At 34.9% G+C, this 14,845-nt stretch overlaps 1 long non-coding RNA gene across 1 annotated transcript in view; it reads right to left on the minus strand.

Moving 5' to 3' along the window:
• LOC102257645 overlaps window positions 1-10,878 on the minus strand; it is a 99,662-nt gene extending 88,784 nt beyond the window's left edge. The window contains exon 1 of the long non-coding RNA XR_313094.2: window positions 10,722-10,878. This is a non-coding gene — a long non-coding RNA (uncharacterized LOC102257645). The remainder of the gene's footprint in view (window positions 1-10,721) is intronic.
• Between the last annotated feature and the right edge of the window lie 3,967 nt (window positions 10,879-14,845).

The following is a 14,845-nucleotide window of genomic DNA, read 5'->3' on the forward strand; positions in this document are numbered from 1 at the left end:
GGTCTTTTACCTCTTTAGTTAAGTTTATTTCTAGGTATCTTAATTTTCACGGTGCGATGGTAAATGGGTTTGTTTTTTAAATTTTGTGCATTAATCTTTCCTAAGTGTTGTTGAATACCACTGTATATTGCTTTTAGAACTTTGAATAGCATTTTTAAAAGAAAAAAATGAAATGCCTCATATTTAAAAATGTATTTTCAATAAGTGAATTTAGCTTCCTTGAATTTATTCCTGTGTTGTATTTAGGTTTACTAATATTCTGAATCTCTTCCTTTGCCAGCAACTTCAAAAATGTGAGTTGAGACCCAAAGTTAGATTAAAAAGCAATCCCAAGGATTATATAGTATTCAATAAAGTAACTCTATGAGATTTCAACACTTTCAATTTTCAGTTTGTTGTTAACTCCCATCAGTTTGTAGAGAAGTCCTAGAATATTATTCTCAAAATAATATTATTAGTAATTATTATTGTTCTTAATACTAATATAACAATGGAACAACACAACATGTTGGTTACCAAAATATGATTGAAAGCAATTTAACTCTTTTTGCAATTTCTGAAGAAATCATCAATAGATTTATTTTTTTAAATGTGGGGCAACATGCCATAAAATCCCTTTGTCTTTTTTTCTTACCCTCGTAAGCAGGGTAGAGTCTCTTTAAAATCCTCTCTTTTCTCAACCTCAAAAGAACATTTTCTTGCGCTGGCCAGTGTGGATCAGTTGGTTTAACATCATCCCATGCACTGAGAGGTCACTGGTTCAATTCCTGGTCAGGGCACATGCCCGGTTTCGGGCTGGATCCCCTGTCAAGGGCATGCAAGAAGCAGCAGATTGATTTCCCTCTCCCCCTTCCTTCCTCACTCTTTAAAATCAATTTTAAAAAAATAAAGAACATTATCTTAATTCACTTTGGGCAGACTTGTCTCTCTATCCCTTTTCCCCTTTGTCTATCCAATTATGATGTTGATAGTAATGATTCTCTACCACTAGTACCTTCAGTGCAAGTTCACCTACTACTGTGATGGAGCCATGGTCTGGAGATAAGCAAAGATGCAACTCTCCAGCTCTCCCTAGGGCAGTCCTTGTGTGATGGGGCATGCTGATAAGAGTTCCTGGTGGTATAGAAAATAAATGAAAGATAAAAAAGCCTGAGTAGGTAAAGGTGAAATTCTCCTTAGTGGCCATGGGAAGAAATAAGGCATTAACTACACCTATGTGAACTTTTCCCCAGTCTATTTTATGGAGTTAAATCACTACAGTCTTCTACAAAAAGCATAAAATGCTAATCAGTGATAATTAGTGATCAGTTCCATCAATGGCCCAACACAGACTCTTCATTCTCTTTTTCTGTGTGTAGGGTAGCATTCCTTCCTGATATCCCAGGGGATGAGGTGTGGCTTTCCTTGGCTGCGTGTGTCCATCAGGAACTTTATGGCTAACCTGATCCTTCCCAGGAAAGAAGAACTTGGAAGTTAGGATTCAATAACTGTCATTCTCCAGTGACTATGCTTCTGCCCAGAGGAGGAAGATGGAATATTTACCACATCCTGTTCTTCGTGTGTGAATTGAACCACAAGATGTGCCTTGGTGCCTTATTTGAAGTCAACCCCTAAATGGGCAGGCAGACAGAAGATTATCAGTTAGTTTTGTCTATCCATTCTGGGATCTGAAAAATACCAAAGAACAGCAATCATTTGTGTGACTGAGCCTAACAGTTTCTTATCTGAACACTAGACTGGCTTTCAAGCAATGTTTTGTAAACTAGAGTTGTATAAAAGAAAATCAGTTAACTGAATAATGTTCCACATACAGTAGTTTTGAATAATATTGAATAAAAGGAAACTATCGAGTGTATTGCATGTATTAAGCGTAAAGTGGCTTAGTAAATTTTTCTTTCAGTTGTGTATGCAGGTATTTGATGTATGTCTCTGTATAATAGATTGCAATGTAAAGTGTATTTTTTATGTGGGTCATAATCTAAAAAGTTAGAGCCTAAGTAGTCTCACAATTGGGTTTGAATAATTCATATATCCTAGTCCAATAGAATGTATCTATATCTTACCTGACTTCAAAAAGTGTGGCAAAGTTTTTATCACTTTTTGGTTCCCTGGTCTATTCTGATTTTCCAACTTCATTTTTCTGAGCTTCATTGGTTGGCTTTACTCTCCAAAGCTATTCTTTCTCTCTCCCTCCATAGACTTCGTTTTCTAGAGTATTTTTATGTCCACAGAAAAGTTGTGTGGAAAATACAAAGTTCTCAGACACACTTTTATGTCCACAGAAAAGTTGTGCGGAAAATACAAAGTTCTCAGATACCCGTGCCCCAGACATGCACAGCCTCTCCCACTATCAACCCCTATCAATACGCCCACCAGAGTGCTATACTTGTTATAATCAATGAATCTACATTGGCATATCATTATTAGCCCAAATCCATACTTCACACAAGAATACACATATGGTGTTGTGCATTCTATGGGTTTTAACGAATGTATACTAATATGTATCCACCATTATATTATCATCAAACAGACTAGTTCCACTGCCTTAAATTTCCTCTGTGCTCTGTCTATTCATCCTTTCCTCCCCTCAACCCCTGGCAAACAAAGATATTTTTACTGTCTCCATAGCTTTGCCTTTTCCAGAATGTCATATAGTTGTAATCATATACTGTGCACCTTTTCAGATTTATTTCTTTCACTTAGTAATATGCAGTAAAATTTGCTCAAGGTATTCTTATGGCTTGGTAGTACTCTATCATAAACTGTGGTGCAGCAAACAATGAAATCTTTCCATACAAGTTTTGGAAATTATGAATAAAGCTTCTATACACACACACACAAAAAAAGAAAGCTCCAATTTCCAGACCATATTGTGATCTTGACTAGTAAGACAAATGTAATTATTAAGAATTGTATCCATGGTTTTACATTTTTTCTTCAAGGCCCTCTTAATATTGTATCTCAAGATTAGTTTAGTTATTTATTATCAATCTTAAAATCACAACACTTTTTGGAGATGCCCTTTAAATTGCAGGTATCTCTATAAGAAATATACATACAGCAGGAGGAAATTATTTCTTAATGAAAGTGGTAATATAATTCTACAGTACATGATTCATAACACACATTTACAAAATAAGTACCCTGCCCCCAGCATCTATGTACTTTTAAGAATAAACTACATACAGGCTCACACATATATTATTTCTGTAATCCCCCTTTGTTCTACCGATCTTTCGGGCAAATGAGTGGGCAAATAACATCTACTACAATCTTATTAAGTACACTTAATAATAAAAGTGAAGGCTTTCATTTTGACATATCTATAGCACTCCAGACTGGAATACACCTCTGTCACATCTTTCAACATTTAACAAAGGAGAGCACAAAAAAGTGTTAGCATCATACTGAATTGAGTTCAAAGCCTGGCCCTGTCCGTTTCTAGCCATGTGATATTATTCTGCCTGGGACTCAGTTTCTTCAGCTAAAAAATCATTAGTCTCTGACTCACTGGGTTACTACTGTAGTATTCAATGAGACAATGTGCACAAAGAACAATGTACAATGAATAATAGCATTTACTTATTTTATGTTATTATTGCAGTTTTTTGTTTTGTTTTCTTATAACAATTGAAATAAAAACCTACTTACATTAAATGGCTATCAGCCACTTCCAATCAAGATGGTGAAGAGTGGGTAAAAGTTTTGCTAGCCTCATGCCATGACCACATTAAATTACAACTAAACTGCAGAACAACCATCATTGAGACCTGCCTGCAGACTAACTGAACTAAAGCACTATAACTAAGGAAATACTGAAGAAGCCACATCAAGACTGGTAGGAGGGATGGTGACCAGGAATAGATATGGAAGCAACCTAAGTGTTCATCAATAGACAAATGAATAAAAAAATGTGGTACATATATACAATGGAATATTACTCAACTGTGAAAAGATTAAAATCTTGACATTTGCCACAACATGGATAGAGATAAAGGGTATTGTACTAAGTGAAATAAGTCAGACAGAGGAAAACAAATACCATATGATCTTACTTATATGTAGTACCTAAAAAACAAAATAAACAAACAAAACAGAAACAAATTCATAGAGAGCATTTTTGAGCACAATAGTTAATCATATTATAAGAACTACGCATGGTGTCAGATGAGTATTGGACTTAACAGGGTGATCACTTCATAAGTTATATAAATGTCCAATCACTATGGTGTACACCTGAAACTAATATAATATTGTATATCAATTGTAATTGAAATACAAAAAGTTATTTTTTAAAACAAGGCCATAAAAATTATTTTTGAATTTTCATTTCTTTTTATTTATTTATTTACAAGAGGCCTGGTACATGAAATTCCTGCACTGGGGAGGGGGAGTCCCTCAGCCCAGCCTGCACACTCTTGCAGTCCAGGACCCCTCGGGGGATGTCTGACTGCTGGCTGATCCAGCAGTTAATTTAAAAAAAAAAAAAAAAGAAACTACAAACTCCCTTCCAGCGTGACTGTACTTCTATATTCCCACAAGCGTTCCTGTTGCTCCATAACCTCACCAGCATTTGGTGTTGTCAGTGTTCCAGATTCTGGCAATTCTAATAGGCATGTAGTGATATCTCATTGCTGTTTTAATTTGCATCTCCCTGATGAAATATGATGTGGAGAATCTTTTTATATGATTATTTGCCAAATGCTTTCTTCTTTGGTAACCTCTGTATAGATGTGTTTATGTTTTTAAAATTGAGTTGTTTATTTTCTGATTGTTGGGTTTTACAACTTCTTGGTATATTTTGGATAACAGATTTTTATTAGCTATGTGCTTTGAAAATGCTTTCTCCCAGTCTCTGGCTTGTCTTCTCAAAGCAATGTTTTGTTTTGTTTTAAATATATTTTTTATTGATTTCAGAGAGGGAGGAAGAGGGAGAGAGAAAGAGCAACATCAATGATGAGAGAGAACCATTGTCCAGCTGTCTCCTGAATGCCCCATACTAGAGATCAAGCCCACAACCCAGGCATGTGTCCTGACCCAGAATTAAACCGTGACCTCCTGGTTCATAGGTGGATGCTCAACCACATTACTAACCAATGTCATCCCTATAAACTTAGTAAAATTAAAAAAAAGAAATAAACTTTAAAAAATTGACTCAATTTTAAAATATACATACATAAGATAATTTTATGTTAGCTAAAAGCTTTTTTATAGTAGGCATGGAATAAATACAAAATATATGATGTATTAGATACTGAAATAATATTTTTAGTTCTTAAATACTTTTTAAATGTATTTGATAATTTTAATTTCTGTAAAAATTTAATCCCAGATAAAATTATTAAAATCACTATACCTGACTTGGCCATATGCAACCTACTAATAAAAATGTTATTCATAAATTATAGTTAATGATGTTTTGAGCATATTTACTTAGAATGACAAGTTATGTCAAGTGAGCTTAGATAAGTAATGGTATGTCAGGATAACATTAATTCATCTATTAGTTTATATTTAACTTTTGGTGATTTAAAAAATAATTGTTATGATAAATATAAAATTCATTAATAAACATACAGTCATTGAATGTTTAAATCATGTGTCTACAATCAGTAAAAAATGGGATATAATAAACTTAGAACACATTTCATTTTATTCAGTTGTATAATATAATAAGAAAAAGGACCCCCAAAGACATAGCAGTGTGCTGAAATTGTTTTTATTTCCCATAAAACTAGCATTGTTTAACTGTGATCAGGGAAAGTAAATCCTAGACTTGATATATGTTTTCTTGACTAAAACTCTTCCACATTTTAGTTTTGCTCAGTTTAGCTATTTAGCTGTTGTAAAATAAAACCTCCAATTCACTTTATATATTGTTGAGAAGTAAAGTTTACTATTTGCTACCACATAAATATCACAGAAGAGATTTACTATGTATTGCAAAAGGAACAACACAACTTTCATATGCACAGAATAGTTTAGACTATTTTCTATCACCTACACACTGAAATGCTAGGGGATCAAGTCTTAAACCAAGGGTGTCATCTAGAATTTCTTTCTCAGATATCAATTCCTTACCTAGTAATTGACTTTATGAGTCAAACAGTGATAGGAGTCATTATATCAGCCAACCAGAAAGGATAAATTAAAAACAAAAACATCTACATTAAAACTCTTATGAAGTGATTCTTTTGCTTTTTTCAAATAAAAAAATTACTTTTCATGCTAGAAGTAAGATATTTACATTTTGGGACAATCTCAGAGAGCTACAATGCTGAGACTGACTTTATGGTGTCAAGAATCATATGAAATTTTGTATCTTTTTTCATAATTTCAGTTGAGTTGAATTATATTCTGTTAAACATCTTGGATCTTTCATTTATCACTTGAGTGCTTTTTTTAAAAAAAAATACTCACTAAAGGATATCTTTCCAGTAATTTTTAGAGAAAGTGGGGGGGGGGGGGGTGAAAAAGAGGAGGGGGGGGGGGGGGGAGAGAGACAGAGAGACAGACAGATCAATGTGAGAGAGACACAAGGATTGGTTGCCTCTGGTGCACATGCCCCAACTGAGGGACTGGGGCTAGGGATCAAGCCTGAAATTGAGGTACGCGTTCTTGACCAGAATGGAAACCATAACCCTTCAGTCAGTGCTGATGCTTTATCCACTGAGCAAAACCAGCTTGGGCACCACTTGAGTGCTTTTGATGTCAAAAAACTGATCATAGATAAACCTGAACCATTGGAAAAGGTGGTTTTGTTATTCATAACCAATTTGAGACAAGGAAGATAATTTGTTATAAATATTAAACGTGATTAGAAAATTGATGAATAATGATCAATAATGTAATGCACATTTAAAAATATTAATCTTATTTTATAGTAATTAATGACATAGTAAATAATAGGCTACAAAAGCTATTAGCAAAAAAGAAATCTCAAAATGGATAACTGGACTGAAATTAGAAAACCTTATTACAAAACATAAATGAAAATCAATGAGAAGCATAACTCTAAACAATTACATAAGAAATCGTCTACCAGGCATGTAAATGCCACATTCACAAGCATTACTGTAACTGTGGATTGATGATATGGTGGCCATATATTTTATTTCATTTCCAATATTGTTTTGGGAAGAGAAGGATAAGATGGATTGTGAATTCAATACAAATTTTTCCCAAAGTAAAGATTATGAAGGAAACAAGCAAACAACTGAAACAAAACAAGAAAGATTCCTAGCTCCAGGGAGCTCTCAATTCAATACAGATGTCTCTTGGGGATGGGCTCACTCACTGCTTCGCAGGAATAGTTTGACATGTGCTCTGAGCAGACTGGTATACAACTTAAAAAAAAAAAAGAAATTACATATCATTGCTATACCAGTATCGACAGACGGAAGAAAGAAATTTAAATAAGTGGTAGTTTAGTATAAATGTAAAGGATATACTGCGTTAGTAATGACACCGAAAGATAAAGGAGGTCTTTGCTGTTTGACATCCTTTCTCTGACCTCAGTGGTGTGCATAATGAGATGGTTAGCTAGGGTATAATAAAAGATCTGAAAGAGATAAAGAATCAGCTCCATGAATAAAACTCATTTTGCCCAAGTAATTTCTTCACCTGGCCAGTACATGGAAAGGAAATGGGTGGTGTATAAAACAGAGGAACAATTAGGAAACTTATCCAAGGTCATGTAGCTCATGGATGATAGATCTGAAATTTGTATCCAAGTTTCCCTTTAATAAGTTCTCTCAGAAAAAGTGGCTACTGTACATATTTATGATTCTAGAAGCTATTAAATTGTGTGCACTCAGACACACACACATTTACCACACAAAATTGAACAGTGAAAACATTTTAATAAGAAATAAGAAAACATAAGAAACAAGCAATAGATTGAAAATTAATTTATATAAATTTTCATCCTACCATTAAATCTTTCTGAGACTTAGGAATATTAATTAGCATCCCCAAAGTCACTAAATTAATAAGTAGCAAACACAAATTTGAACACAGGCATTTCCAAAGCCAATGACTTATATGTGCCCATCTCTTTCTTCAGAGTACAAAAACCATAAGTAATTTGAATTATGAAATTATGTTCCCTCATTCTAAGCAACCATTACAATATACAAAACTGAAGGCCTATGCCAGGGCAGGCCAAGAGAATTGTTTTGTTATTCTAAATTATGTTGAAATGTGCTTTTCCAATGTTAGAATGTCCTTGGAGAGTACAGAAAATTTGACAAGAAAAAAAAAAACTGAAAGTCAGAGGGGAGAGGTTATTAAAATACAGAAAATAGCCTCATTCTGCTTCTCCCCAATGATATTCCTACACTTGTTTCAGTGAAAGGATTAACTACCTTAGATATGTTTCACCTCCCTTATTTATATAATAAAGTAAAAGCATAACTTTATAGAAAAATTAGAGTTCAAAGTTTATAGCTCAATGCTAAATCACTTAAATTATTTCTTCTGTGGATAGCACCAAAATCTCTATGGAAATGTACTATTTTCATATCTACTCTTTTTCTCCTCATTAATGGAATTCTAAAACTAAGTATCTTTGAAATTTGTTCAATCATTTCTTTAAACTGCAAAAAAAAAGGAATTATAGGGTCACCTAGTTTCATTTATATTTTTTAATACATGATAGCTGGAAAAATCAAATATTATCTAAATCTATTTCCATATGCTTCAGAAGCAAACTTATGAATGTATATTAATATATATTCTCCAAACTTTCTCAGAGACCATTAATTTGCCAATTTATAACAAAGCTGCAAAAAGAAAAAGTATTTAGACTAATAATTTTTCTTATAGGAATTCATCCTCAGGAAAAAAAAATCAAAGAAATTTACAAGAAAGTGTTTATAATGATATTTATCACAGTGTTATAAATAATGACAAAAAGAAGAAATTTAGCAATAGCATAAGCAATTCAAACTAAGCAATTTGCAGATTATGGTACATTAATAAAATATGTTAACTAAAGATTATGTTAATCAAAATAGTAATCCTATATAATAAAAGGGTAATATGCAAATTAACCCTAACAGCAGAACGACCTGGTAACGACAGGTTGCTATTATGCACACTGACCACCAGGGGGCAGATGCTCAATGCAGGAGCTACCCCCTGGTGGTCAGTGTGCTTCCACAGGGGGAGCAACACTCAGCCAGAAGCCTCTCCTGCCTCCATGATAGCACTAAGGATGTCGACCAAAGCCGTTAGTTGGACATTCCCCAAGGTCTCCTGGCCTGCCAGAGAGATGTCTTACTGCCAGCTTAGGCCTGATCCCCTGGGGAGTGGGCCTAAGCTGTTAGTTGAACATCCCCTGAGGAGTCCCGGACTGAAAGAGGGCACAGGCCGCGCTGAGGCACCCCCCCTCCAAGTGCATGGATTTTCATGCACTGGGCCTCTAGCATAATATAAACTATATATTGTGTAGAAATAATAAAATAATTGCAGAGGTTAAGGCATTTTTAAAAGTATAAAAAACAGAACTGGTAAAATATTAAAGTGCAGGGTCATTAAAATAAAGCAATAGTGCACAAAAAGTTGGCAACTATAATTAGGAGAAAATGAAATAAAATTAAGAAATAGACAGGGTAATCATGAGAGACAAGAAGGATATTTTTTAAAATTATAAAATAATAATTTTGAAAATTCAGATACTTAAACTTTCTATGATATAAAAAGCATGGAAACAAGTCAATACATTACCATGTGTTATAAAAATAGCATAAAAAAAGGAAATTATTTAGGACTCCTCAATTAAGAGATTTTTAAAATAGCAAACAAAAAGGACTGAATAATATAGTCCCAAAAGGTATGGATGACATTAAAATTACAAAAATATAAAAGGCTCTTTTACAAATAATGTCATAATCACAATATTCACTTGTTTTAAAAAAAAAAAATGGTTGGAAATCTCTTTAAATTGTCAAAAATGTCTACTTTGAAAATTTAAAAAATTTAAAAGTATTGAAATCAAAATTTATAAATAGATAGAATAATTTTTATATATGTATATATAATGTGTCCATTCAGCACTGTCAGTTAGAAGAAGAAGAATATATATCGAGAGAAGGAGACTATTTGTACAGATTTAAGAACACATGCTACATTTTCATACTTAGACAACTGGGAAATTTGGGATTTTTAGAACCATGAGAGCAAAATTCTTCTAAAGTACAACATTGATCACAAGACCAGTATGCAGATGAGAAAGCCGAGATCCAGGAATCGTGAATATATAGAGAAAATTATTTAAAACAATAATCATCATGTTCATTTGCTGACAGAATAGAATTGAAATTATCAGATAAAATTGAAATTATTGTTCTTTGGCAACACTAAAATGAAGGCAATATGTTTAGTACCAGAAAGAAAAACATATAAGTATTCCAGAACATAAACATCATTCTGAATATTAAGTTTTATAGCCAAAAATAATCCCTAAATTGATATTCTCCCATTTTTTTGTGTCTCAGTTAGAAACTTGTTAAAAGCTTTTTTTTTTTTTTCGCCCAAATGGTTTTCTTGAGAAATCCTATTTTGTGATTGGGTACAATCCCCAAACAGCTACTACTGACATAAAAACAGAGAGATATTCTGCCTAAATCATGGGCTCCATTTCACCGCATAAACAGCCAATAGTTTTCCAGTAGAGAAACCAGCAATGATCACACAGTTAAATAATAGCTACATACCTGCCAGGTTACTGTGATTTTTGGCATCCTTGGCATACACTCTTAATTTGGCCAAATACTATTTCAGTTGCTGCCATGCCATTCCCAGAGGTACTCTTTGGCTTTGTAAACTGATCTGACATCTGCAGTGCTTCCAGGAATGAAGTTTAAAAATATAACAGTGTCTGTGGAGAGGTATATAGAGACATGAGAGTTAAAAATAAATATACTTTTTTTCATTTGGGAGTTAAATATATTCTTTATCCATGACAAATTTTTGAAACATACATATTTACTTTTCATCTAAGCCTTAAAGCAAAATATAAATATACTAGAGGCCTGGTGCACGAAATTCGTGCACAGATAGGGTCCCTAGGCCTGGCTGGCAATCAGGGTTGATCATGGTCTTACTTCTCCAGGCTGCCAGTTGTCGGCCGGGGCTTTCTTCCCCCAGCTGCCTTCCCCCAGCTGCCAGCTGCTGACTGGGGCCATCCTTTATTTTGCAGCACCCCCTGGTGGTCAGCACACGTCATAGCAAGCGGTCGAACTCCCGGTCTCCCGCTCGAACTCCCAAGGAGATAATTTGCATATTAGCCTTTTATTATATAGGATGATGAAAGCTCAAAGCACTATAGCCATGTTGGCAAATTTTATTAGCTGAAAATCAGATTTTTTACAGCAGCTTTTTAAAACTATCCCTCATATTGTAGTTAAGTATAGATTGTATGGACTTATTCCTCTCAGTTTAATCTCACTAATCCTTCCCTTGATTTAACTTTGAATTTCTGGTTTTACATCACTTTCCCTAACTATAACCAGGATAGTCATGTTGATACTATCCCACCTTTTTTAGACTTTCTAAGGAACAAGTTTGATAATTATAAATTTTTATCAGACTATATTACTTTGTGTTCAAAATTTCCCAATAATAGTCTTCTAAATCTGGAACTACTTGAGAGTATCCACTTTTTAAAAAAAAAATTAAAACAATTTGCTATTATTGTTTTGTGGATTTTTACTCTTGTTTACTTACCTGAATATTTTTCCTCTTCTCTCAATGCTGTTATTTCTAATTTCCTATCAAATTCTTAAAAGTAAATGTGTTTTTATTTATTGAGGTTTTATTAAAAAAATGTTGTCCTCTTGTCACCTTATTTTTCAAGGGAATCTGTGTTGATTTAGACCAGCATTTTCAAAGGCTAATATGTTAAATGATGAAAGAAACCATTTCCAGGCCAACTAACTTTGGAATTCATTTCATTAAATTTGATTAAGTAAGGTCCTTTGCTGTAAAACTTTACAGAATAATAGACAAAAACATTTTATAATTCTCTAATAGAATTATACAAACTCATTTACCTAAAGAAACTTCTTGTGTCTAAGAGTCACTTAGACTTGCATGTTACTAAACCAGTTTAGGGAGAATGTGGATTAAATGTCAATCACTTCAATATCATATTGTCATTAAACTATTTCTGTCTTTTGTTTATTTTGCTTGTTTGTTTTATATATATTTTAAATAATTTTCGAGAGGAAGGGAGATGGAGGAAGAGAGAAACATCAATGATATGAGAGAATCATTGATCGGCTGCCTCCTGCATGGCCCCAATGTGGATCAAGCTCACAACCAGGGCATGTGCCCTGACTGGGATTCAAACTGTGACCTCCTGGTTCATAAGTTAATGCTCAACCACTGAGCCATGCTGACTGGGCTCTCTGTTCCTAGTTGGACATTTCATGTGCCAACTAGGGGCCTGATGCACGAAATTCGTGCAAGAGCTCAGCCCTTGCAGCCCCAGTTTCATCCAGAAGGCCATCCAGAAGGATGTCAGGAAGGTCATTTGGCTGTCTGGTCTAATAAGCATATGATGCTTTCATTATTATAGATAACCTCCCAGGACAAATATTGAGTGTGTCCTAATTATTCTTCCACAGGTTGAACACAGAGTGATGAAAGGGCAGAAAAGGTGACTGTTTAAATAGAGTTTATATTTTAAAGGATAAAAAATAACATACAAGTAGATAAATTCAAGTACTAATGAGTGCCATGTACAAAATAATAGTGGATAAAAAGGGAAGAACTGAGAGAAGTTTAGACAGATTCTCAGGAAAAGTGTCTATTAAAGGATGACATTTGGGCTGAGACTGGGATTAAAAGAGGAAACCATGCATATGAAGATTATAGGCCAGAGAGCTCAAAGTAAAGGGAAAAGCAGCAAAGCTGCAAAGGTGGAAATAAGTTTGGTGTTTTCTAATAATTTACAGTGTCCTGGCATGGTCAGAGCAAAAGCAAGGAGAAGGTAAGAGAGAGATAAGCAATAAGACTGGAGAGGGAGGCAGTGACCATGCCATGTAGAGGCTGTGTGGAGCTTGGATTTTAGTCTACGTGCAATGAGAAACCATTGGAGGGTTTAGAGCAGAAGGATGCCATGAATTTTAAAACACCACTATGGCTGCTGTGTGCAGAATGGCTAATTAGGGAGCAAAAGTAGAAACAGGCAAACCATTAAATAGACTATTGCATTAGCCCAAATGAGTGAAGATTTCTTGAACTAGGGGAGTAGCGATGCAAATAAGGTATATTTTGGAAAAAAATAACAGGATTTGCTGCTAGGTAAGGTATGGGAGCTGAGAAAAAGAAAATTAATGATAATTTCTACCTTAGTTTAATCAATAGAGTGGATATGGTGTTATTTATTGATATGATGACGATTGGAGAAGGAAAATGAGGACAATAGGAAGACAAGAGCATACTTATGTTTTGAGATCTTGGTAAAGAAATCAAGTAGACTTTTAGATATATAAACTTGAAGCTGAGAAGAGAGATAAAGGCTGTAAAGTGTTTAGTATAGATTGGAAGTTATGGGATTGAATAGGTTACCTAGAGGGATAAAGTTAATAGGAAAGAATGAATGACCTAGGCCCGTGGTCGGCAAACTGCAGCTCACGAGCCACATGCGGCTCTTTGGCCCCTTGAGTGTGGCTCTTCCTAAGCCTTAGGAGTACCCTAATTAAGTTAATAACAATGTACCTACCTATATAGTTTAAGTTTAAAAAATTTGGCTCTCAAAAGAAATTTCAATCGTTGTACTGTTGACATTTGGCTCTGTTGACTAATGAGTTTACCAACCACTGGACTAGGCCATATAATGTTTGCATGAAGATTTACTTGAAGTTCATGATCATCAATTTACATTGGGACAAGTTAATGTGGTCAGGCCCAGGGATGTAGGCATTGACTAGGCAGAAAAGTAATTTTTCCAAGTGAGTATAATAGAGTAACTAAGGACAGGGAGGGCAAATGCAAGGAAGTAATACTATTTGACTAGGGAATTTAAGTAGACTAAGGAAGAAGATGAAGCTATAAAAAGGAATGGATGAAGGGGATGGGAAAATAAAGTGATAAAAAGGTAGGACTGGCAAAAATATAAAGACATTAAAAAGATCAGTGGTTCTAAGGATTTGGAGTCAGAAAAGAAGGGGTGAACAGGAGTAGCACAAGGGATTTTTAGGACAGTGAAACTATTCTGTACTAGAGGCCTAGTGCACAAAAATCATGCACTGGGTGGCGGGTGTGGTGGGGGAGGTTTCCTCAGCCCAGCCTACATCCTCTCACAGTCCAGGACCCCTCAGGGGATGTCCAACTGCTGGCTCGCAGTCTGGGGCTCTTGTAGTCTGGGACCCTTCGCTCCTTACCGCCCACCTGCAGTGGAGGTTGGAGAGGCACCCGTCACAGCCACTACACTTGCCAGCCATGAGCCTGGCTTCTGGCTGAGTGGCGCTCCCCCCGCCCCCCCCCCGTGGGAGTGCACTGAGCACCAGGGGGCAGCTCCTGTGTTGAGCGTCTGCCCCCTGATGATCGGTGCGTGTCATAGTGACCAGGCGTTGCGCCATTCAGTCAATTTGTATATTAGGGTTTTATTATATAGGATGATATTGTGATGGGTTTTATTTAATAATAATGCATCAGTATTGTTTCACCAATTATAAAAAATAAACCACAAGAATCCATGATGTTAATAACAGGGAAAACTGGTAGAGTATGGGATGGGCTATGTGTGAGAGGGTATATAGAAACTCTCTGTAATTGTGCTTATTTTTTTTTCTGTAAACCTAAAACTTCTAAGTAATGCAATTAAAAAAAA

The sequence above is a fragment of the Myotis brandtii genome, unplaced genomic scaffold (genome assembly GCF_000412655.1).
Source record: "Myotis brandtii unplaced genomic scaffold, ASM41265v1 scaffold1132, whole genome shotgun sequence".
Lineage (NCBI taxonomy): Eukaryota > Metazoa > Chordata > Mammalia > Chiroptera > Vespertilionidae > Myotis > Myotis brandtii.